General features: G+C 41.0%; 1 pseudogene; it reads right to left on the bottom strand.

The window, feature by feature from the left end:
* Positions 1-24,882, bottom strand: LOC116139847 (annotated as a pseudogene).

Raw genomic sequence — 24,882 nt, forward strand, 5'->3', positions numbered from 1 at the left:
TCAGAGAGAAGGACCAGGAGCTCCAGACGACCTTAACACGGGCTCAGCGAGCAGAACAAGAAAGGGAGGCCTCCAAAAAGGAAAGGCTGGCTCTCGAGGCCGAACTCCAGGAGAGTCGGGGAAAAATTGCTTCCCTGACTGAAGAAATACGGATCCAGTCAAAGAAGATCGAAGATAAGGCCGCCGACTGGGCGATCGGGTCCATTTATACCCTGCGACCAAAGAACCCATATCTGGATATGTCCGACCTCCCAAAGGGGTGGCAAGAGACCTTGTAGATTTTGGCGAAGGAAGATGATCAAGCAGCAGCAGCAGCAGCAACTGCCCGAGGATCTAACCAGGCAGAGGGTTTGGGTCTTGCTTCGAAGGATCCCCCCACGGACCAGGCTTAGTGCGATGAGACCGACTCCATAGGAATTAATAGGGTCTTGAACAATTTTTGTTGTACATAAATGAGATACGCTTTGTTTTCAATCGCTGTTCGCTTAATCATACATGAGTGCAGTTTACAGTTCAGTTTGTTTACATAGGCAATATTACATGCGAATTGTTACAAGCTAACAGGATAATATCCTACAATAAAAAGGAAACTAAAAATCAAAACCTAATTTACAATAAGCACTGAGTTCGCGATTACTGATAGCATGGCCGGAGGTGCTCAGCATTCCAAGCTCGGGGTACTTTGGAACTGTTCAGCCTTTTGAGATGGTAAGTCCCCGGTCTGATCACCTTGTCAACCCGGTACAGACCTTCCCAGTTTGGTCCTAATACCCCCGCGCTTGGCTCTCTGGTTCCGAGGAGAACTTCTTTTAGCACAAGGTCACTGACCTGGAAGTCTCTTCGCTTGACCTTTGAATCAAAGAATCTCTTCGCACGCTGCTGGTAGGCTGCTATCCTTAGTGAAGCTTTGCTACGGTGCTCCTCAACAAGATCCAGGCTTGCTCTCATAAGTGCTTTATTTTCAACCTCATCATACAGGTCTCTCCGAAGAGAACCAGTTCCTACCTTTATAGGAATCATTGCTTCGCAGCCATAGGCTAGCGAAAAAGGCATTTCTGAGGTGGAGGTTCTTGGAGTTGTCCTGTACACCCATAAGACTTCGGAGAGATCGTCGGCCCAATTTCCCTTGGCTGCCCTAAGTTTGGCCTTTAGAGTGTGCTTGATGGTCTTGTTGACAGCTTCAACTTGGCCATTTGCTTGTGGTCTGGTGACTGAGGCAAATTTTTTATGGATGCCCAGCTCATCGCAGAACTGCTTGAACTCCTCGTTATCGAATTGCTTTCCATTATCCGAAATGAGAGTGTGGGGAATTCCGTAGTAGCACACTATATTCTTTAAAACGAAGTATTTCAGCTTTCTGGTTGTGATCGTGGCCAGCGGTTCAGCTTCCACCCATTTTGTGAAATAGTCTACCGCGACCACGGCATACTTAACCCCCCATTTTCCGACTGGCATGGGACCAATAAGTTTGATCCCCTACATGGAAAATGGCCAGGGGCTAGACATCGTTATCAGCTCGTGGGAGGGGGCTCGCTGAATGTTCGCGAACCGCTGACACCTGTCACACCTCTTGACAAAATTGTGCATATCTTCTTGGATCCGGGGTCAATAATACCCTTGACGAACAACCTTGTTCGCAAGAGATCGAGCAGCTGTGTGATTACCGCAGATCCCTTCATGAATTTCCCTCATGATGTAGTCTGCTTCTTCCCTGGTTACACATCGGAGGAGAGGGGCACTGAATCCTCTCCTGTACAGCTGGTCCCCGATGAGTGTATAACGAGCAGATCTTGCTCGCAGGACCCTTGCCTCGACCTTGTCGTCTAGCAAGGTCCCATCCTTGAGGTACTGGAAAATGGGAGTCATCCAGGAGTCCGGTTGAGTCACATTTACGGCCTGTTCGGTTGAACTGATAGTTAGAGCATCGACAAACCGAACAGGAATGCTATCTGGAGCTTCTGAGTCCAACGATGAGGCTATCTTTGCTAGGGCATCCGCTACAGAATTTCTATCTCTGGGAATCTGAGTGATTTCAAAGTGTTTGAACGACCCAAGAGCGGCCTTAGCTTCTTTCAGATAGCGGACCATGTTTTCTTCCTTGGCTTGATATTCCCCTAAAATTTGGTTGATGACCAGCATGGAGTCGCTGTAAACGCTGATCACGGTTGCACCCATTTCTTTGGCAAGTCACAACCCGGCGAGCAGGGCTTCATACTCAGCCTCATTGTTGGTCGCTTTAAACCGGAACCGGAGAAAACCATGAATTCGAGTCCCTTCGGGGCTTACAAGAAGAAGACCCGCACCGGCTCTTTTTCTGTTTGATGACCCGTCGACGTAAAGGTTCCAAGTCGACAGGTTCTGAATACTTTCCCGGATGGCTTCGCCAGGCTGTTGCTCGCTTGGAAGATAGGAAAATTCTGAGATAAAGTCAGCAACAGTTTGCCCTTTGATGGTCGACCTGGGCTTGTACTTCAGGTCGAAATGGCTTAATTCCATGGCCCATTTGAGCAGTTTACCCGAGACTTCAGGTTTCTGGAGGACCTGCCTGAGCAGGTAATTAGTCATTACATAGATCGTATGGGTGTGGAAGTAAGGTCGCAGCTTTCTGGATGCATTCAGCAGAGCATAGGCTAGTCGCTCCATTTTTGGATACCGCATCTCAGCATCCGTCAAACGCTTGCTCGCATAGTACACTGGCCATTGTGCCTTTTCCTCTTCCCGTACTAGAGCTGCACTGACCGCGAACTGAAAGACAGACAGGTAGAGGAGCAGGATTTCTTGTGGAAGAGGCTTAGAGAAGAGAGGTGGCTTCCCGAGGTGTTCTTTTATACTCTGGAACGCCTGTTCGCATTCGGGAGTCCATTCGAATTTCTTATTGGCCTTCAGAACATTGAAAAATGGCAAGCAGCGGTCTGATAGCCTCGATATGAAGTGACTAAGTGCTGTTATTCGCCCATTTAGACTCATGACCTGTTTTTTGCTGGTCGAGCTCTCCATATCGAGCAGAGCTTGAATCTTCTCGGGGTTTATTTCTATCCCTCGCTGATTAACCATGTACCCCAGGAACTTTCGTAACGATACCCCGAATGAACACTTGAGAGGATTCAGCTTCATTCTGTACAGTCGGAGGATATCAAACCTCTCAGCGAGATGTGCAATGTGTTTTGAGGCGACCTGGGATTTGACCAGCATGTCATCCACATAGACCTCCATTGTTTTTCCGATCTGGTCGGAGAACATTTGGTTAACCAATCGCTGGTAGGTTGCGCCAGCATTCTTAAGGCCGAAAGGCATAACTTTGTAACAATACAGCCCCCAGTCTGTAATGAAGGACGTATGCTCCTCGTCTGGCCCATACATCGGGATTTAATTGTATCTCGAGTATGCATCCATGAAACTTAGCAGCTCGTGCCCCGAGGTGGCATCCACGAGCTGATCAATTCTCAGTAAAGGGAAGCTGTCTTTCGGGCAAGCCTTGTTGAGGTCACTGAAATCAACGCAGGTCTGCCACTTGCCGTTTGGCTTCTTTACCAAGACCGGGTTGGTGACCCAGGTCAGGTAGAGTGCATCTCGGATGGACCCATTTCGGATGAGGTTTTCCACTTCTGATTTTAATGCAGCATACTGCTCCGGATCCATTGCTCTTCTTTTCTGGCGAACCGGATTGACCTCACTGTCGATGTTTAACGCATGGCAAATGATGTCTGGGCTGATCCCGACCATATCTGCATGTGACCAGGCAAACACATCGATATTTTTAACCAGGAAGTTTATCAGCTCGGACGCGACCTGGGGGTTGAGACAGCTTCCAATTCTTAACACTTGGCTCGACTCTTTTGGATCAACCGAAACCTCGGACAGATCCTCAACCGGGCCGTTGGGAGGGATTTCCTGGATTCGAGGATCTATATTATCCTCTGTTGGGTCAGGCTGTGGCTCGATCCGACTGATCGCCATAGCCTAGCGAGGCACACATCGCGAAATGCCATTTCCTTTACTTGCCATCTGCACCGCTTTTACGTAGCATTCGCGAGATGCGCTTTGCGATCCGCTCACTTCCCCTATCCCCGTTGGAGTTGGGAACTTCATCTTGAGATGGTATATGGAAGTGACTGCCTTGAAGCTCCTCAACAGAGGTCACCCCAAGATTCCATTGAAGGCCGATGGTCAATCCACGACCAAGAATTCGGTTACCTTAGTTACCTCATCATAGTCGCCTAGCGTGATCGGGAGTCAGATCGTCCCTTTGGGGATCAAGTGGTCTCCTGTAAAGCCATAGAGGGGGATCGAGGCGGACTTCAGGTCGGCCTCGTCCAGGTTCATTCTTTCGAAAGCGGTCTAAAACAGGTTGTTCACAGCGCTTCCGTTGTCCACGAGCATTCTGCGGACGTTATGGTGCCCTATGAGGGGCATGATCACCAGGTCGTCGTCGTGAGGATGGTGCAGGCGAGCTGCTTCCTTTTCGCAGAAGGTGATTGGCTCCTCCTTTTGAGCCTTTTATGGTCGCTGCGATGTGTTCATTACCCTGATCGGGTCATGATATGCTTCGCGAGCGTACCTTTCCTGCGCACCTCGCATGTTTCCTGCGAGGTGCGGGCCTCCGAAGATTATGTTAACACTGTTGTATCCACCGTGATCACGACGCTTTTTCTTTTGCTCCTCTAGGCTCTCTTTTAGAGCAGAGTCATCAATATACTCCTTGAAGTGCCCTTTCTTGATGAGCTCTTCAATTGCCTGCTTTAGAGCTCAGCATTCATCAGTGTGATGCCTGTTGTCCCGATGGAAACGACAGTATTTTTTGCTGTTTCTAGCCGTAGCAAGGGTTTTCATGGGTTCCAGCTCATCGAGCAGGCTGGCCTCCTCGGATTTTTCAAGAATTACAGATATGGACACATTCAGCGGAGTGTATTGAATTCTGTCGCGGTCGCGACAAGGAACAAGAGCATAGGACTTTTTGTGCTTGTAGCAGCGCTTCTTTCCTTTTCGCTGATCGTTAATGTCTCTGCGATCTGCTCTCCTATTTTTCCCCTAACCAGACATACTGCTCGAGGCACTGGGATCGCGACAACAAAGTGCCGCCAATGAATTCTCTATTCAGAGATATTTTTCTGCGAGGTTGTAGAATCTGGTGAGGGAAACATCATCCTCAGCCTGTAATTCTTTCCACAGGTCCGTTTACAGGCGAACTCTAGCTATTATGAGCGTTCAGATGGACTCTTCGGGGGCATGAGCCACCTTGTTGAGTTCCCTGTGGAAACGGTCGATGTAGGATTGCAGGGATTCATCCCTTTCTTGCCTTATGTTGCTGAGATAGCTCAAAGGCATCGAAAACTTCCGATTTGCTTGGAAATGCCATAGGAACGTCGTGCTCATCTGAGGCCACGAACCGATCGATCCTGCTGGGAGCGACCTTAACCACCACTTGGCATGAGAAGTTAGAGTCACGGCCAAACAACGGCATTTTGCAAGATCCGAAACCTGGTGGAGCTCTATCAGGTCGTTGAACTCATACAAATGATCCTGTGGGTCATGGTTCCCATCAAACGGTCGCATGTCAGGCATTCTGAATCCTGCTGGGAGTAGAGCAGCTAACACTTCGGGAGAGAAGGGGGATGCAGAGGCGACCTGGGCCTGCTCGTTTTGTCGCTCTCTCAGCCTGTCTAGAGCTCGCTGTAGCTCCTCAATTTGTGGTAACGGAGCCAGTTAGGGATTGCTTTCACCCATGCGAGTCCGACCCTCGCGATTACGGTTTAGGAGAGTACAAAGGTCGGACTCCTCTTCGCCTCGGCCGGCACTTCCGGTCGCTTTTGACACACGCTGGCTAGAGGCATGTGAAGGCGACAGATGGTGTGGGGTATTTTCACGACCCTCGCGGTGGTACGAACCACCTTGCGAGGTGTGGGGACCATCTGCATAATAGAGATCAGGATCATTCTGCTGGCGGTGATAAGAATCACCCCGCCCAGAACTTTTGTTTGGGTTCATCTGTGAAGTGGCATGGGACAGTACCCTGCTTGGGGCATAGTTTGTGTTCGCTGGCCCATTGGAGCCCGTACGCTTTTTTTTGCCACTTGCTTACCCTTACGTCTACGCGCTGCAGTGCTCGTAGCACGGGCTATTTCCCTTTGTCGCACCTTTACGCGACCTACAGGCGTTTTTGGCGGTTGCACCACCCCAACTGTTCTAAATGGCATGCCCTGGTCCAAACGATCTAGCTTTTGGCTGACCGTCTGGAGAGTATTGTCGAACCTTTCCATGTAGCTTCTGATGGCGGGGTCAAGCTGCGAGGCTGCTGGGATATCCACCGCAGCATTTTGTGGAATTGGAAGTATTCTAGAAGAGGTATCCCCCTGGGTTAGGGGAACTCCCTCAGTGCACTGGTTGGCTTGCTCAAGTTCAGATTGGCGGGCCATTTGTTGCTGTAGGACCAATAGGTTAGAGATTCTCCTGATGAAGAATGAACACTAAATCGAGGGCCCTCCTTCTAGCGCCAAACTGTTGATGCGTGCTTTTGACACCAACTAATCGACACGTGCGTAACATTTTTTGGTCAAGAGACACACGTGATTATGGATGAAATGTCGAGTAAATACAACAATGAGAGCTTTTTAAAGTGGTTCGGATGCTAAGGTAGCAAATCCTATGTCCACTGATAGTTTGTATTAGAATCTGGGTCAGGTCGCAATAGCGAACTGACTTACAAATGATTAGGGAAAAGTAAATACAAAGATACCAGAGAGAGAGAAAGCTAGTTCAGAGTGTAAAAAGGCCGAATCCCCTCAATGAAGGGGTATTTCCTTTTTATAGTGAGATGAGTGCAGATAATCATCATTAAATCCGTGGGTTGGTGTGAATGTCAGGACTAAATCTGGCTTTACGTCACATTGCCCACCTTTCAAGCTGATTTCACGCGATTTGGAGTAGGGAATGGACACGTGGGAGCTCCACGGCATCTTGCAAGCCTAACGTGTGCTTACCGCTCTTACGGGAGCAGGTCACCCTCATCATGTGATTTTCCACGTCAGCCCTTGATTTCCCAGGCATAACAATATCCATCTTGAGGCGGAAATACTTAGTGCTTTTGACAGCTTCAGTTGTGAAAGTTACAATACCTGTAGCCATGAAAAAGTCTCTAGTTCCTCCAACCACTGAGAGATCCCAAGTAGGCGCCCCTAAAGGGTCTGACCCCATGATATTGATAGTACCTTTATGTTTAATACCACTGAGAGCTGAGCTATAGTAAGCTATTGTAAGTGACTTTATCTTAAATACCACCTCCGTTGGTGAGTAATAAAGATTAGACACTCCCAACTTGGATAAGAGATGATGACGTAGTTGACTACCAGGAGCCTTAGTAAAAATGTCTACCCTTTGATCACCACTAGGAACATAGAGAGTTTGAATAAGATCAGCCTGCAATTTCTCTCGAACAATATGACAATCTATATCAATGTGTTTAGTAAGTTTATGAAATATTGAATTCAAGGGAATGTGCAAAGCTGATTGATTATCACAAAACAAGAGAACAGGAGATGATAGAGGATAACCAAGTTTTGTCAATAGTTGCACCAACCAAACTATTTCACAAACTGCAGAGGCCATGGCCATGTACTCGGCTTCTGAAGATGGTCTGGAAACTGTCACTTGTTTCTTAGATTTCCAGGAGATAAGAGATGAACCCAAAAAAACACAAAAGCCAGTGACTGATCTTCTTGTTAGCAAACAAGAAGCCTAATCTGAATCACAGTAGGTAGTAAGCTGCAATGAACCATTTGATGGAAAAAATAATACTAAACTAGGAGCATATTTAATGTATTTCACAATCTTTAAAGCTACATGCATATGAGATTCCTTAGGAGCATGCATAATCTGACTCAACAAGTTCACGGAATAGCTTAAATCAGGCCGAGTCATGCATAAGTATAGAAGTTTACCAATTAACTGTTGATAAGCTGAAGCCTCTTTTAGCAAAGGATCTCCAGTGACATTGAACTGCTTATCATAATCCAAAGAAGTGAACTTCATGTGCTGATCAAGAGGAATAACAACAAGTCTAGTACTTGATAAACCAGTAGCAGAAATTAATTCTAATGCATACTTACGCTGGCTGATTGAAATACCTTTAGCAAACCTAGCTACTTCTAGACCAAGGAAATACTTGAGCAGCCCAAGATCCTTAAGCTTAAAATTGGAATGAAGCAAACTCTTTGTAGCATGTATCAAGTCAGAATTGCTCCCAGTGATGACTATGTCATCAACATAAACTAGAACCACCACAATGTGATTTCTATGTCTTTTGATAAAGAGGGAATAATCTGACTTTGCTTGGTAAAATCCTCCCTGAAGCAGGGTTGTAGTGAGTTTAAAGTTCCAGGCTCTAGAGGTCTGTTTAAGTCCATATAAGGACTTGTGAAGTCTTCAAGCCAAATATTGTCCAGAAGGTTGATGGAAACCTTGAGGCAAAGATATATATATTTCCTCTATTAAATCACCTTATAAAAATGCATTATTGACATCAAGGTGATACAAAGGCCAATTATGAATTGAAGCTAAAGAGAGAATGGTCCTTACAGTCACCATTTTGACAACCGAGGAAAATGTTTCCTCATAATCAATTCCAGCCTGTTGTGTGTAACCTTTGGCCACCAACCAAGCTTTATGCCTCTCCAAAGTACCATTAGCATTAAACTTTAACTTGTATACCCATTTACACACGATTAGATTTTTACCAGGGGACAAAGGAACCAATGACTAGGTATGATTGTCCTTTAAAGCTTTGATTTCCTTTTACATGACTTCTACCCATTTAGGATCTTTGGAAGCTTGGCTAAAATTAATGGGTTCAGTTAAAGAGGAAATTTTGCTAAGGCAGGCTTGGTATGTGGGTGAAAGATGATTGTAAGTTATGGAATTTGAAATGTCAATGAAGGAGGTTTGCCAAATAATTTTTCAAAAGAAGAGAGACCTTTTAGTATAATGGTTGGGCATCTATTAATCAAATAGACTGTTGTTTGAATACAGTAGCCCCAAAGTGTGTGTGGCAGTTTGGATTGAAATTTCAAGGCTCTACAACCTATAAAATGTGTCTGTGTTTTCTCTCCACAACACCATTTTGCTATGGAGAATAAACACATGAACTTTGGTGTTGAATGCCTAGATTTGCTAACAACTCATGACAATTTCTATTAAAAAACTCTAAGCAATTATTAGAACGAATGCATTTAGGTGTTATATGAAACTAATTTTGTACCATGATTAGGAATTTTTTAAGCAATGGAAAAACATCATATTTAAATTGCATTAGGAAAATCCATGTTACTCTAGTGCAATCATCCACAATTGTAAGAAAAAATCTTGCATTTCCAAAAGTAGGTACCTTATAAGGGCCCCATACATCCATATGCAAAAGATCAAAAGCTGAATTTAAAATACTTTGACTTAAAGGAAAAGGTGTTCTGGATTGTTTTGCCAAAGGACAAATTTGACAATGTGAAGAATTGTCAATTGGCAAGTTATTAACCATTTGTTTTAGAATATGATTTAGGATATGCCCCAATCTTTTATGCCGAATATGAAAATCAGAAATTCCCTAGAACTATGAATTGAAACTGTATTCATGGTTGCATTGCAAATACTCGGTGCAAAAAGTATTTTGGCCAAGGTATTGATGTTAGAATTGTGAGATGATGGTTGTGTGAAAGGCACATGAAAATATAAGCCTTGAAAATTTTTACCAATCCCCTTCAACCTGCCACTCCAGAGGTCCTGGATTAAGCAAAAATCAGGGTAAAAGGTAATTGCACAATTATTAGATGCAGTGTATTTAGAAACAAAAAACAGGTTATATTTGAAGTCCGACAAATGCAATACATGATCCAGACTAATCTTATCATCTATCCTAACAGATCCAGTGTGCTTAATTCTTGTTTTGGCTCCATTTGGTAGGCCAACATATGTTTCTAGAGTAGAAGTTATGTCAATAGGTGCACTTAAGCTAGACAATCAACTAGTTATATGATCTGTTGCCCCTGAATCTATAATCCAACTTGTAGTGTCATTAAAATAGGATAAAAGTGATGTAGCTGTACTTGCCACATTAGCTGATGCTGAAATATTCTCCTTTCAAAGAAGTTGAAGTAGCTGAGAGTATTGTTCTGCTGAGAGGATTGTGCCTAGTGAATTTGAATTTTTTTTTGGTGATTCCATAGAAGTGTTGGAGGTTGTATCAAGCTATGTATGTGCTTGATTAGCTGCTACCCTATTCTTTGATCCATTCTTCCCCTTGTAATCAGTAGGATAACCATGAATTTTATAACATGTATCCCTTTTGTGCCCCGATAGATGACAAAACTCACACTCTATATAAGGCTTTTTCCCTTTTTATTTGGGATTATGATTTTGCCCTTTCTATGTGTTTTGTGCATACAAAGCAATAGTTACCTATTAGCCAACATTATTTCCTGACAGTATTCTCTGGCTTTCATCTTGGTTGACAACAAAGTATGCTTGTTTTACAAAAGGCAAAGGTGATATCAATAGAATTTGGCTTCAAACCATAGAATAGGTGTCATTTAATCCCATTAGGAATTGTAGTAATCTCTATTGGTTTAAATGTTCAAGGTAAGCCTTAGCCGATATACTATCAGGTGGTGGTAAACTGATTAGAGAACTCAATTCATCCCACAATGCTTTCAATTTGTTGTAGTAGATGGCTACGGGCATAGTACCTTGTGTGAGATTAATAATCTCTCAATGAATTCCATAGATTCTTGTACCACTCACTTTATGATATTGTTCATGTAGATCCTGCCAAACCTGATACGCACTAGTGGAATATACGATGCCATTAAAGATCTCTCTTGAGACTATATTGAAGATCCACGCCAAGACTAGTGAATTGCATCGTTCCCACTGTGCTGGCTAAAATTGGATGGTTTCTTGCATGTACCATCAACAAACCTAAGTTTATTTTTAGCCCTAAGTGAAATCGTCATGGCTCTACTCTAGATTCCATAGTTTTCAGTACCTGTAAGTTGTTCAATTACCAAAACAGACCCCGAAGTATCAGATGAATGAATATAGAGTGCCGAGTTCGTATCTGAAGGGTTCATCGTCGATTCACTACTTGAATTCATCATTTACTGAGCTAATTCTGCAAAATAGATCGAAGCATAAACTGAAACAAAGAAATTGATGAGCTAATCAAGATCAGCAATTGAGGAAACGAAGTGTATTCTTAGGAGATCAAACCCTAAGCTCTGATACCATATTAGATTTTGGTTGAGAAGAAGATTGTAGAAAGAGGAATTTTATTATTATTATCAAAATGTTATTGTACAATACACTTAAGTAGCAGAAAACACTAACTAACTGAACCAACTCAACTAATTCAGTTAACCACAGTTACAATTTGGTTAACCACTGTTACATTTAACTAAACAAAACTAATGAGGTATACTTGATTAAGTTGAGCTAAGAACTGAGCTATAGTATGCTGTTGTAGTAAGCTGCTGTAAGTGAATGTATCTTCAATATGAAAGATGAACTAAAATATGTAAACAATTGAACATAATTTGAAGTAAAAAGAAAAAAAAATTAAAATGTTTAACGTGATTTTGTGAATAACTTAAGATATGTATACTGGTACTTTTTAATTTACTTGGTTTGGCTTGGTTAAAACTTAAAAGAATCTACTAAATCTTTACATGGAAACGGATAAAACCCAAGGCCCAAGGTAACTATGGTGTTTGGTTTAGCAAAGTGGAAAAAGACTTCTCTTATAAGCATAATCACCTTGTTGATGCAAAAAATACACCAACTAGAGCGATCCGATTGACCTTGGTAGAGTCAAAACGGATGTGTGCGTGATTATAGGTACCCAGCAATGTGATGAATTGGAAACATTAAAGTAAATAATACAGAGAGTTTTAAAGTGGTTTGGCAAGTTATACTTTTAAGCCTACGTCCATTGATCATTGTATTTGCTTTGAGAGCTTACAATAATAATCCTAGTGTAATTTGCTAATCTTTTTCTCATCGTTGGAAGGTGTTTATATACAAGTTTTGTATAAAGGAAAGAGAAAAAATAAAGGGATTACGATTAAGATTGAAATGCAACTCCAATATTCCCACGATTGAGCGTTGAGATTGTGCCAAGATTGCTATCGATCTAATCCCTTCCGAGATATCTGGGATCTGAAGTTAGCTGTGAGTTGGTTGAACAACTGTAGGGATTTTTCGCGACTAGCTTGTGCTAGGTCAAGCTACAACTCGACGAGCTTATGCTGGGTCGAACAATCGATCAAGTAGAACTAATTCTGGGTCAAGTTTTAACCTCGCAATTCTCCGAGCTTGATGAAAATCATGCACAACATTTTCCCCCTAGTGTTTGGTGCTTGTTTCGAGCTTCGAAGACTATTACTTGATTTGATATCAAGCTCGGACTTCATCAGTTGTGTGCTAAATGTAGATTCGGTCAAGCTTCATGAGTCAGACTCATCTTCAATTGATGTACTCAACACTTGGCTTTTCCTCTGCTGTGATATTCTTAACAAACTCGGAATTTGAAATGAAAGGTACATATGTAACTTCCAAGCAGTCATGTCGCATTAAATGCGACAGCCTTTGGTACGATCGAAACGACGTGCAATGACGGTTATGATTGTGGTAGCCTGACAATTGATCACCCCTCGTAGATGATTGACACGTGATCACTAAAGGTGGAAAAGTAACCCGCCCGGCCCGGCCCGGCCCGGCCCGCGGCGGGTTACTTGTTTTGGCGGGCTGGGCTCAACCCGCCCGCCAACAAAGGCGGGCCGGGTTAGGCCCGCCAATTAAGGGAAATATGCTGGCCCAGCCCGGCCCGCCAGCCCTAACCCGCCGGGTTAGGCACGGTCCGGGCCGGGTTAGCCCGATTTTATTATTTTTTTTTTTTTTTTTTTTTAATTTATCTTTTCAAATAATAATTTAAATATAATTATTTTTAGTAACTTTTCAAATATCAATAATCAATTCAATATTTTTTTTTTTTTGTTAACATTCAAATATTAATTCAATTTTAATACAATAAAATTGTAATATAGAAAAATTAGACTTATCATTTATCAAAAAATAAAATAAGAAATTACAACAATTATTGCCTCGTTAAAAACCTCACCAAGAAAAACCCAATGGAGAAAAACTTAGTAAAGAAAAAAGAGTGCAATAATTGACAATTAATTTACAAATTACATTTTACAAACAAACTAAATTGGGGGTGGTTCACTAGGACCTTCCTCTGTATCATCTATATTACAAATGAAATGATTCTATTAAAGCATGTCGATAACCTCGTATTGATCTGATGGCGCGATCGTTCCCAATCTCGAAGACATGTGAGGACTTCAATCATTTTTGGAGCAAGTTTAGTCCTCCTTTCATTTAAAATCCTCACTTGCACTAAATGTTTGTTCGGATGAGACGGTTGAGACAGGAACAGCGAAAACATCCAAGGCAAGTCTTGATAATACCGGAAAAATACATTTTTGGCTCTCCAATACTCTAAGAGATCAAAGTGACCTGTTGAAAACATTCGGGGGTGCCAAATATTGTTGAAGTCATTACTCTGCGACTCCATGGAGGACAGCATATTAGTGTTGTGTTGGTGGGTGGTGGTGCGTCTGAAGAGGAGGCTGTGCTTCGGACTCGGGTCCTCTTCGGCCTATCAGTACTTCCAAGAGAATAAGTCTCATTTGTTTCTTCTGCTACAGCTCTCTGGATATTTCGCCTCTTTGCGACTGCGGTTCCATACCTGTTCATATTGGAAATATACTTCGAAGAGACTATTTTTTACCTCTCCTATTTGATTGATATAGATCGTTTTGTAAATTTTCAACAATTGTAAGACCATTTTCTAAACGCGTAATTTAATTCTAGGATCAAATATAGCACCTAAACATAAAGAAAAGGAACGGGTCTCCATATTTCAAAAATTTTTTTTCCATTGCCTTTATTGGTGCATGTAAAATTTCCTCATCTTTGTTTTTTGTAAATAACCGGAAATTTTTATAATTGCATGTATTACCAATGGACTAGTAGGGTAATACACACACCGAAAGTTGTAAGTGGCTTGGTAAAAACATTTGAGAAAAGAATGAAATACTTTAGCTATCTTCCAATCATTTTCTACCAAATGATGAGGACTCTATTATTGCTACAAAATAACTAATTATATTAGCATAAGGTAAACATGAATCAAGCATAAATAAGGTACATTCCATCTAACAGGCATTCTAATGCAAAAGTTCTAGGAGACATATTTGATTTTATACAAGCTTCTTGAAATTCGCATTTCTTTTATTACACTAGTAATCAAGCTAAAGATTCCCTAATTCATCAATATTTTTTTTAATTGTTTTCATACCACTTTTCACAATTAAATTAATAACAGACATGCACAACGTTGGTGAAAAAACTTCAAATTATATATAAAAGATAATATTTTGAAAAAATTCTATAGCTTTACTATTAGAACTTGCATTATCTAAAGTTAAACTATCACTTTATCAATAATATCATAATCTTCTAAAACTCAATAATTTATTATAGATTTCTAAACCACTATGATCCACATCTATCTAAATCCTAATAAAGTTATTTAATTTAAATCATTATCAAAATAATGACTAGTCACACAAATATAATCTTGTTTAGCTCTACCACTCCAAAATAAGCGTTAAAGCCACACAATGACAAGTATGAAATTATTTTTTAATTCTAATTTCATTTTTTTACAATTTATTAAATCATTTCTAGTTGCAGTTTTAGAATAACTTTATCTGGAAAAATGAATTTTGAACAAATCTTTCAAAATATTTATCTTCTGCCATATTAATAGGTTGATCAGATGCCGCAATATATAAAGCTAACTGTTCTATATACATCAGAATTTAACGCCAAGTAGTACCCATATTAGTTATTTGAGTTTGATTGGTTTCTCTATTTCCATGTTGATTAATAGTTTATTAGCATGCCTTTTTAAAGTACTAGTACCATTACCTGAATCAGCTTTATAAACATTTGCACAATATTTGCATCTTGCTTTCTTGACTTGAACGCCATTTCTGTCTCATAAAACTTGTCGAAATGCGCCCAAACGTCTGATGTGTGTCTGTTTTCGCTTTCGACGGCAGTTGATGATCCGCCTCAGCTTGAGATGAAGTTGGACGAGGACGACGATTACGAGGCGACTTCTAGAACCACGGGCGCTGTTGGAATCGACGCCATATTTTGAGGTGTATCGGATTCTGAGACTGGGATTGGGACAGCGGGACTATGATCTCCTGCATTCATAGTAAAATCAGGGACTAGGACTAGGATAATAGTTTTCTTCCTCATTGAAATTGATGGGAGAGAAATATCTATCCATTGTAGACTTGTAGTTGAAAAAAAAAAATGATGTAGAAGAAATAAAAAAAGAAAGAGATTTGGAATATGGAAATGGAAATATGAATTGAAAATTGCAAAACCTAATAAAAATTAAAATAAAGCAAATTGATAACAAAATATTAAGAGATAAATGAATAATTGAGAATTGAGAGTGAGAGAATAGAGAATATGAGAAAATGAGAGAATTTGAGTTGTGAAAAATATGAGAGTTAGGTCCAATTTATAGAAAAAAATAGGGAAAAAAAATGACGAAAAAGACCCCTCCAAGGCTATAAAACGGCTAGATTTCAAGGGTAAAAGTGTAATTGAAAAAAATAAAAAATTAATAATTTGTTTTTTTTTTTTTTTTGGGCCAACCCGGGGTTGGCCGTTGCCAACCGCGGGTTGGCCGGGGCAACAGCCAACCCGGGGTTGGCCGTTGGCAACAGCAACCGAGGGTTGGCCAAGCCAACCCGCCAGCAACCCGCCGGGTTGCGGGCCTCTTTGAAAGAGGCCAAAATAGCAACCCGGCGGGCCGCGGGTTACCTTAGTGTAACCCGGCCCGCCCGGGGGTGGCTGGCGGGTTGGGCTCAACCCGGCCCGCCATGAAGGCGGGCCGGTTTGAGCCCTCTTTTTGGCGGGCCGGGTTAGGGTTGGCCCGCCTAACCCGGCCCATATGTTCCACCTCTAGTGATCACGCCTAAGGGCTAGGATTGCTTAACGAACAGAGGACTGAGATTCACTATAGATCGATGGCTACGATCGAATCATGCCCTCTCATCTTCCATGCAAACCACTATAAAAGCGGGCAACCTCGTTAGAAAGTCTACACACTCTGCAAAAGTTTCCAGATTTTCTTACTTATTCAGTCGCTACTTCTTCGTTTTCACGATGATTTTTTGACGAGTTTCTTTCCATCTTTTCAATTTAGTAAGGTTTCTTTCCCCTCCTTTATTTACTTTTACACCTTTTTGCGGTTAAGGGTGGCCATTTCCGTGGCCACATTGAGTTTTTAGGGCTTTGTTAGGTTTTATGGAGTGTATTTCCGATAGTTTTGGGTTTCAAGAAGGTTTATGGTGGCGGCCGCCGGATTCTTGGTAGGTTGCTTGTGTCTATTATCCGACGCAAGCTACCATGGGTGCCTGAACTGAAAGCAAAGTGTGGATAAGTCATCAAATTTTCAAGCTCTGACACATGTTCGCTTCTATTTTAGGTACCTAGAGGCAAGCTATCATCATGTCTTCGTCAAGCAACCATTGTATTGATCGCATGTTTGATTCCCCAGTGGGTTCGGTAGTTCTTGGCGGTGTAATCCCTAAGGCTTCTGAGGATGTCATTGTCCGAAGTTCTGACCCTGACGTAGCGGGCTCTTCAAACTATGCTTCTGTGGAGATTATTTAGTTGAAGAGATCTCCAGTCCATAGGCTATAAAAGGAACCACATTCCTCAATTGGGGCCGATGACCTTAGCCGCATAACTGAAATTTATGCATCTCAACTTTCTTTGAGGGTTTTGGGAGGCTTGTCTTGGAAAAATCCCCCCACCGGTTGTGTGGTAGTCTCTAATACCCTTTTGAGGTATGGGATGTCCATTCTCCCTTATCACTTCATCGACAATATTTTGAGACAGTTCGACATCGTACTTCTTCAGTTGTCGGTGAACTCATTTATCATTATCGTAGGCATGTACATAGCATACCAAATACCTGAGTTAGGTGAGTTATCTGTAGAGGAGGTCATCCACTTGCCTGTATAGGTTAAAAAAGAGTCAGGATCAAACGTACTACCTCTCCAAGGAGAGGAAAGTACATTTTAACGATTTGGTCGACATCCCAAAAAAGATCCTACATTGGGACTCTTAGTTTTTCTTTTATGAGGCCGAGGAGACCGACGTTTTTGCTTTGCAAGCTAGTAAGACTTTGACCCTTGTGTGAGCAAAGAGTGTTTCTAAGCTCGACTATCGGACTAACCAAATTTCTTTGCTTTGCAGTAAACGTCGAGCAAAACTTTCTTCCTATGGCAAACTCAGAGCGGCTTCAGCAATCTTTCCGACAAGGAGCACAACATTAATGAGTTTATCTTGCTTCCTCAATTGAGAGCGTATAGCTTTTGCGCCAACAACACCAAATTCAACACCATTCTTGAAAAAGGTAAAGTGCTTACTTACTCGTTTTTTTTTTTTTTTTAGGTCACTGATTGTTTGCTTCTCCATTCGTAGATATGTGGGCCGAGAAACCAAATGGCTTGAAGAAGAAGACGGCAGCATCCGGGACTGCCAAGAAACTGTCGATCACTTTGACGAAGAAGCAGCTTGCTGATGCTGTCGGGACAGTCAGGCAGGGTGCCTCACATCCAGTCCTCAAGCGTAGCGGTGGTAGGCTTGGGGAAGGTCCAAGTGCCAAGAAGCTTGCGACTACCTCCAACGCAGTCGGGGAGAAGGGTGCCCCCAAGCCCCAAAAAGGGTCGACAAGGAAAACCTCTTAGCCAACTGAAGGCTTGGGGAAACAGAAAGCGCCCAAGCAGCATGATGATTCAGGCAAGAAGAAGGTGTCAAAGCAACATGAAGGCTCCAACAAGAAGAAGTCGATCGAGCCGTAAAGGGGCTTAGGAAAACAGAATGTTGACTAGCAGTAAGGTGGCTCGAGTAAGGAGGTTGTAAGGCAAGCTGGTGGCCCTAAGAAGTCCGTAGCCAAGGACATAGCCAAGAAAAAGTATGTTCTCACGGGCGAAGCTATCATTCCCGTGGGAATTAAATCAAGGTCACCTCAACATGGAGGTAAAATGACGGACGAGGTAGCTCAGGTTGCGCTCGACGCAATAATCAACGAGCTACCTAAGCACATCAGCGGTTAGGGATGTCATCACCCTGCGAACTTACACGGGCATTAGGGATTTGTCTCCTTCCCAACTGTTGTCTTGGGCATGCAGTTTCGTGACAAAGGTATCAGTAGTTCACCCCCCTTTCCTTTTTTTTTTTTTTTTTTTTAATATGTGCTTCTTTTTTTTCTCCACTAATTTTCATTTCTTTTCAGGCTTGCGTGGCGACCAAGCTTTTCTTTGATGAGAGTTATCCCACCTTGGTGGGTACTCATCAAGGGTGGTAGGAAGCAGAGGCTCTAAAAAAGGATGCCTTGGCTAGGGCCGAGGTGGTAAACAAAGAAAAGGTTTTGAAGCAGGTCAAGCTTGAGTGGCTCAAGGAAGAGGCTAAGGCCTTTGGGGTCAAGGAAGGGAGTTCATTGACAAAATCAATGCGAGTGAGACCACTCAGGCAAAAGCTGAAACGAGAGTGATCAAGGCTATGAAGAGTTTGGCACAACAATGGGGTGCCAACAACAAACTGAATTACGAGCTTGCCTTGGCTTAGAAGGCTGCCTTGGACTAGGAGGCCAAGTATAAGAACCATCGCTTGAGCTCGCCAAGGAGGTGTTAAGTCACCAAAGGGCTAAGGCTGAGGCTGAACAGCTCAAACTTGACGTCGAGGAGCTAAACTCAGCCATCACGAGCCGTGCTTGGGAAACGCCGGTCTTCCTAGTGTAGAAATTGTGGGAAGCTCATCCTTCACTCAACTTTTCCTTCCTTCCGAGGGCTTATCAGAAAGAGGTCAATATGATGAAGACTGAGGCCCAAGGCATGGCATATATTTACTCAGACGACTCTGAGCTCGACGGTGAAGGTGAGAATGAGGGAGAGGAAGATGCTGGTGTTAAGCAGAAGGTCAAAGATCTGGCTTCTCTGGCCACACTCTCGCCTATTGCTGCTGCCTTCCTCTGGTCGAGACTCCAAAGGACGTCCCAGCCCCTGCCCCCGAAGAGGCTACCAAGACTCCTGTTGTCAACGATTCTTTTGCCATTGGCGACGAGCTCTCTAGTCCTGTTGGCGATGATGCCCTCACACCTCCAATTGCTTAGAGATTTTTTCGTATCTTTTTTTTTTTTTTTTTCAGTTTAGTTTAGTTTGTAACTAAACTTACATAATTAATGAAAATTTTGTTTTGCATATTTCTGTCAAGCAATTTTTATTTCTGCAGAGTCGTTTTGATCGTCCTAATCGAACTTAATCATAAAAAATTCGAATTTGCTCCAAGTTATGCGTAGCTTACTTTTTGAGAAACTTTTCAAATATATATAAGAAAATCTTGTGCGACAACTCTGAGTTTAGACTAGTTGTCCGTCTCGAGTTTTGGTCACCGGTTTATAACCGATTTTCCTTCGACGTGTTTTACTTGAGTTTTTCCAAGTTTAACTTCATCGATTCGGGAAATTTCTCCCTTCATGAGTTGAATTTTGGCATGGCTTATCGAGCTAAGCTGCCTTTTTTTTTAAATCTTGACTCTGAGTTTTGGATGTGATCACGTGGGTCGCGATTTTGAAACCATAGATGATAAATGATGAACAAAATACTAATAAACAAAAAGTGACAAACAAAATAAAGTTCATGAATAATACCTCTTTTTATTGATAGAATTTTTGCCATAAACGACCTTACAATGAATATGGGAGAAAAACAAAACATGAATGAAACCTGAGCTGCTTATTGGTAATACCCAATGTTTTAAAACCCAACCCGGTCCTTGACCCAGTTAATGGTCTGGGTCACGGTTTAACCAGTGAGTCAAACAGTTGCTGACGTTAGCATCACATCAACGAATTAAAACATTTATAAACCCAATTTTTTATTATCAATTTAGCCCCCACTCTTTTTCCGCCTTCTCTTCCAAACTTTTACCGCTTTCTCTCTCGCTTTCTCTGTGCTAGGGCTTGGATTTTATTTTCCTTTTCTTTATTTTCCGTCTTCTCTCTTTTCGTTTTTTCTTCCTTTGTTTTCTCTTTTGTTTTAATACGCATAATGGCCTCTCCAATTTGTAAGGTTGGGTGTTGAAGAGTAATTCAAAGCCAATATGTGTTGGCTATCATCAAACAAAACACGTGGCTCAAAGTAGACTTTCTCAGTTTCACCATCACCATCCCTCTTCAATGAAGATTGAAGAATCAAGACTCAATTAGCTGCTGGTTTCAAAGATGCAGAGTTGGATTTTAGGGATTTATTTTTTTTACCCGATTTTGACACATTGATCCAACAAGCCAGCAAACCCAAGAGGTAAGAGAGACGAAATGAAGACCCAAGAGTTAAGAGAGATGAAATGAAGACCCAAGAGTTAAGAGAGGTGAAATGAAGAAATCGCAAAATGGGAGAGTGAAAATATGGTTTGGGGCTTGTTGGAATGAAAATTTAGGGAAAACTGGTGAAAAAAATTGGATTTTAGTAAATAAAAAAGGGGTAATGGTTGACCCGATTTTTGGAAAAAAACTGGTTGGACCGGCGGTTGCTACAGTGCCCCAGTCCAACCACGGGTTATTCCGAGTGAAATCACTTTTCTGGGTTTTATGTCAGCCCAACTCGGCTTAAAGGCTGGTTCCCGGTTCAACCAGCCGGGCCGGATTTTAAAACATTGGTAATACCTTTACAAATGTTCAGCATTCCATGCTCGCATTACGGCTTCACCATTGAGGTGTTCCAAGCGGAAAGTTCCTAGTGCAAGTTTTTCGAAGATCTTGAATGGACCTTCCCATTTAGGCCCAAGTGCCCCCAAATTCGGGTTTTGTGTACCCTAGACAACCTTTCTGAGGAATGGGTGCCCACTTCAAAGTCCCTATTCTTGACCTTGGAGCTGAAGTATCGTCCAGCTTGTTGTTAGTACAAGGCGAGCCTTAGCTGAGACTTGGCTTGATGTTCTTCGATTAGGTCTAGCCTCAGGCGGAGAAGATCTTCGTTTGTTTCTTCATTAAAGACTTCTATCCGGAACAAACTAATCCCTACTTCATCAGGGGTTATTGCTTCACACCCATATGATAGAGAGAACGGGATTTCTTATGTCAAGCTTCTAGTTGTCGTTTTGTAAGACCATAAGGCCTTAGGAAACTTCTCAGTCTATCTTCCCTTCAGGGTGTCGAGCTTTTTCTTAATGGTGTGCTTGATTACTTTGTTCACAACCTCCACTTGGTCATTAGCTTGAGGCCGATAAATAGCGGCGAAGCTCTTCTTGATACCGAGCCTTTCGCAAAAAGATCTGAAGTCCTTACAATTGAACTATTTTCCATTATCAGTTATTATTGTATGGGGATGGATGAGTGTTTAAGTAGAACTAATAAACCTATATTCAATAGACACGTTTTGGACTTGAAACCCAAGAGCAAAACCATGAAGCCTTGTAGTACCAAAGTGGATAATATTCTATCAATGAAACTTGGGCAACACTCATTAAGAAAATAAACTTCCCTGCTTTTAAGGACTAAAGTGTGGGCGAACTAAATATCATAATTAGTTATTATATCCTAGAGATAGTTGTCTTCTAGTCTAGTTATTTACTGTTAACTTTAATGGAAACGACTTTAGAAGGTCATTCGTTTTTCTTTTTTTTTTTTCTTTTATGAAATTAATTTAGTTCTTAAATTTTGAATTTAAAAAAAAAACTAAAAAATATCAAAACCAATTTTTTTAAAGGAAATAAAAAAATTAACAAATTAAAAACTAAAAGAAAATTTAATAAATTAATAAATAAAAAATAAGGATAATAATAATAACTTTTAACATTTTTTCCAATTTTTTAATTTAATTATTTTTATTTGATAAATTTTGATATTATTTACTTTGTAAAAAATCATAATTATTTTTTGTCTTCAATTTTAGTTTTGGTAAATTTTAATTTTAATTTTAATTATCTTGTAGAAATAATAATTTATATTTATTCAATTATGTTCTTACCCGTATATAAAATTAAATTTGACTTCAGTAAAATTATTGTTCCTTAATTAAAGGATTTGTAGCTTCTACCGTCTCATTTTCAGCATAAACGATGATATCCTCGGAAATAATTAAGGGAGAGTCTTAAAAGAGCTAAGAGGTCATATAAAAAAAATTGGGCTAATGCAACCCAAACCCAAGATCCCGGTCAAATTTGCAAGGAGCCTAAATCCATGAGATGTAGACATAAATACTCTGAACCGCAGCAACTTGAAAAGTGACAGTGTCAGCATGATAGAGCACACCAACCAGGGCCGTCTCTAGAACATTTGTGACCCTAAGCAGGAGTTACTTGGGACCATCTAATAATATAAGCATATATTAAAAAAATATTTATTTTTTTTTGCCTTTTGAGATGAAAAATCACTAGGAGAGGTGGACAGCAATCGGCAGGTAACAAGGTTAGGTTGGTGGGGGGTTTGGAGAGTAGATGTTGGAAAAGTGATGGATGGTGAAATGGGTGATTTCCAATGCCAAGATTGATAAGAAAAGGCTTGAGAAGTCATGACCAAAAGATATCAATGGCCGGCGATTGGCAAAGTAAACAGATAAGGTATGATAGGGGTTTTGGTGAGAGGGCTGAGGGGAGGAGAGGGTGGTGTCGGGGAAGGCCAACAATGTCGGGGTACATGCAAAAAAGGCTGGAAATGGCGTCGTGTGGTGGAGTTGGGTTGCGAGATTCATCAAAAATTAGTCAAATCGAGGGCTCTCAAGGTTGGGAAATGATAAAATGATAATTCAGTCGATTTTGGTGAGAAAATCGACCGGAACAAAATTGACCGAAATCAACTCCAAACCACTGGCGGCAAAAGAGGGCTGGAGATGATTAGTGGAATGTCAATTTTGGGATTGAATTGGGGGTGAGTAATTTGAGATATGAAATGATTATTTTAGTCTTCCATTGTTAAAGAGATTCAATGGGTTAATTAGGGGTATAAACTAGAATAACAAATTAGAGGTACAAATTGCTGTTTTGTTAAACTTTGGGTGAGGATATATGTAAAAAGTTTATAATAATTTGAGTTTTTTGGCTTTTTTTTTTTTTTTGGGCCCCTTGACTTAGATAAGAAATTATAAACTATTTTCATTTTATAAGATATTAAAAAAAAAAATTATAAAAAAGTTGGGCCTCCATTTTTTTGGGGCCCTAAGCAGGGCCTCACCTGGCTACCGCTTAAGCGGGCCCTGACACCAACAAATTCATAAATACTCTGAACCGCAGATCCAATTTCAATTTCAAGTTTTTCTTATCAGGACTTCATTTTACCAACAACATAGATGCAAGTCTTATGCAGTTTGTAGTTGCAGATCCAAGCCATTCGGATGTTGCCTATGTAGTGACAGACTTCTCACAGTTTTGAATTGATCCCCCGAAAAAACGTTGTGGTTTCTGGAATCATATTCTGAGTTGCTCTCAGTTTAATATCCATATTAGATCCTTTTTGGATTCTTGTTGTTACTCAATTGGAGGATTCTTTAACATGGTTCCTTAGCATTCAAGTTCTTGTGCAGATCTGTTTCTTTCAAGTCAAATACTTGCATATTTTATTTGTTCGGTTTGGTGAAAAGAAGCAGCTGAAACTTAAAGAGAAACGGCTAAAGCCTAAAGGCAATTAATTTAAATCTTTTTTCTTCTTATTTTACTTTTATTTTTAATTGGATCTTTCTTTTTAGTTTATATTTTGGAGCTGAATTATTATAAAGAACAAAAAATTTATATATTACGTATTTCTCAAAATGAAAAAATAATCATTTAAATATTGAAAAATCTTAATAAAAAAAAAGTCTTCAATGATTTATCAGAGTTGGAGCGATTATACCATGTTATGTTAAAAATTCAAGACCGTCGGATCCCATGCGTGCCAAGTCAAAAGAATTCGTGCTTGTCAAGCCGTGTGGCCCCCAAATTTGAAGGCCTAGGGAATGATGATGATTTTGATTATTAGTAATAATTATTATAAATATATTATAATGAAATTATGGTAATTTTATGTAAGATTATAATGAAATTATGTGACGTAATTAGTCAATCGTAATTTATTAAGTGGGACAAAATAAGACTTATTACAAACTGATTAATTACGAAATGTTATATCGAAATTGTGAGAAAAGGGTGTGGATGTATCATTGTCCTTTCATTATAGATGTGTAGCAATACATAAATTCCTTCTTCCTTGGCAAATTAAGAGTAGCAAGAAGCAAAGCACATAACATATTACACAGAAAACATATCAAACTTACTGGTGATGGTGGTAAATATTCTAGTAAAAACTCATAACACTTAATATCCATCTGAGGCGGAAGTATCCATTGCCCGGTAAGTATCAGTCTCAAATGTTGCAATCCCTCTCGCCATGAAAACTCCTGTCCCTCCAACTACTGAAAGATCCCTCGTCTTCTCCATCATCGTATCTGCACCCAGTATACTTAGAGTACCTTTAGCTCGCTCGAGTTGAAAACCAAAGTGTAAGCGAACCAAGCATCATAATCAGTCTTATATCATAGAAATAGAACCCTTGAGCTCGTGCAACCGGACGTGATAGCAGACGATTGTCTTTAGTCATAGGATCATCAAAAAAAACTAAATTCCAAAGTTGAAGTTGCCTAACTGGTTACAGTGATGCTGCAGACGTTGAATAACTGGATCATGCCACAATTCCACCAAAGAGAATGTCAT

The sequence above is a fragment of the Pistacia vera genome, unplaced genomic scaffold, assembly GCF_008641045.1.
Source record: "Pistacia vera cultivar Batoury unplaced genomic scaffold, PisVer_v2 Contig36, whole genome shotgun sequence".
Lineage (NCBI taxonomy): Eukaryota > Viridiplantae > Streptophyta > Magnoliopsida > Sapindales > Anacardiaceae > Pistacia > Pistacia vera.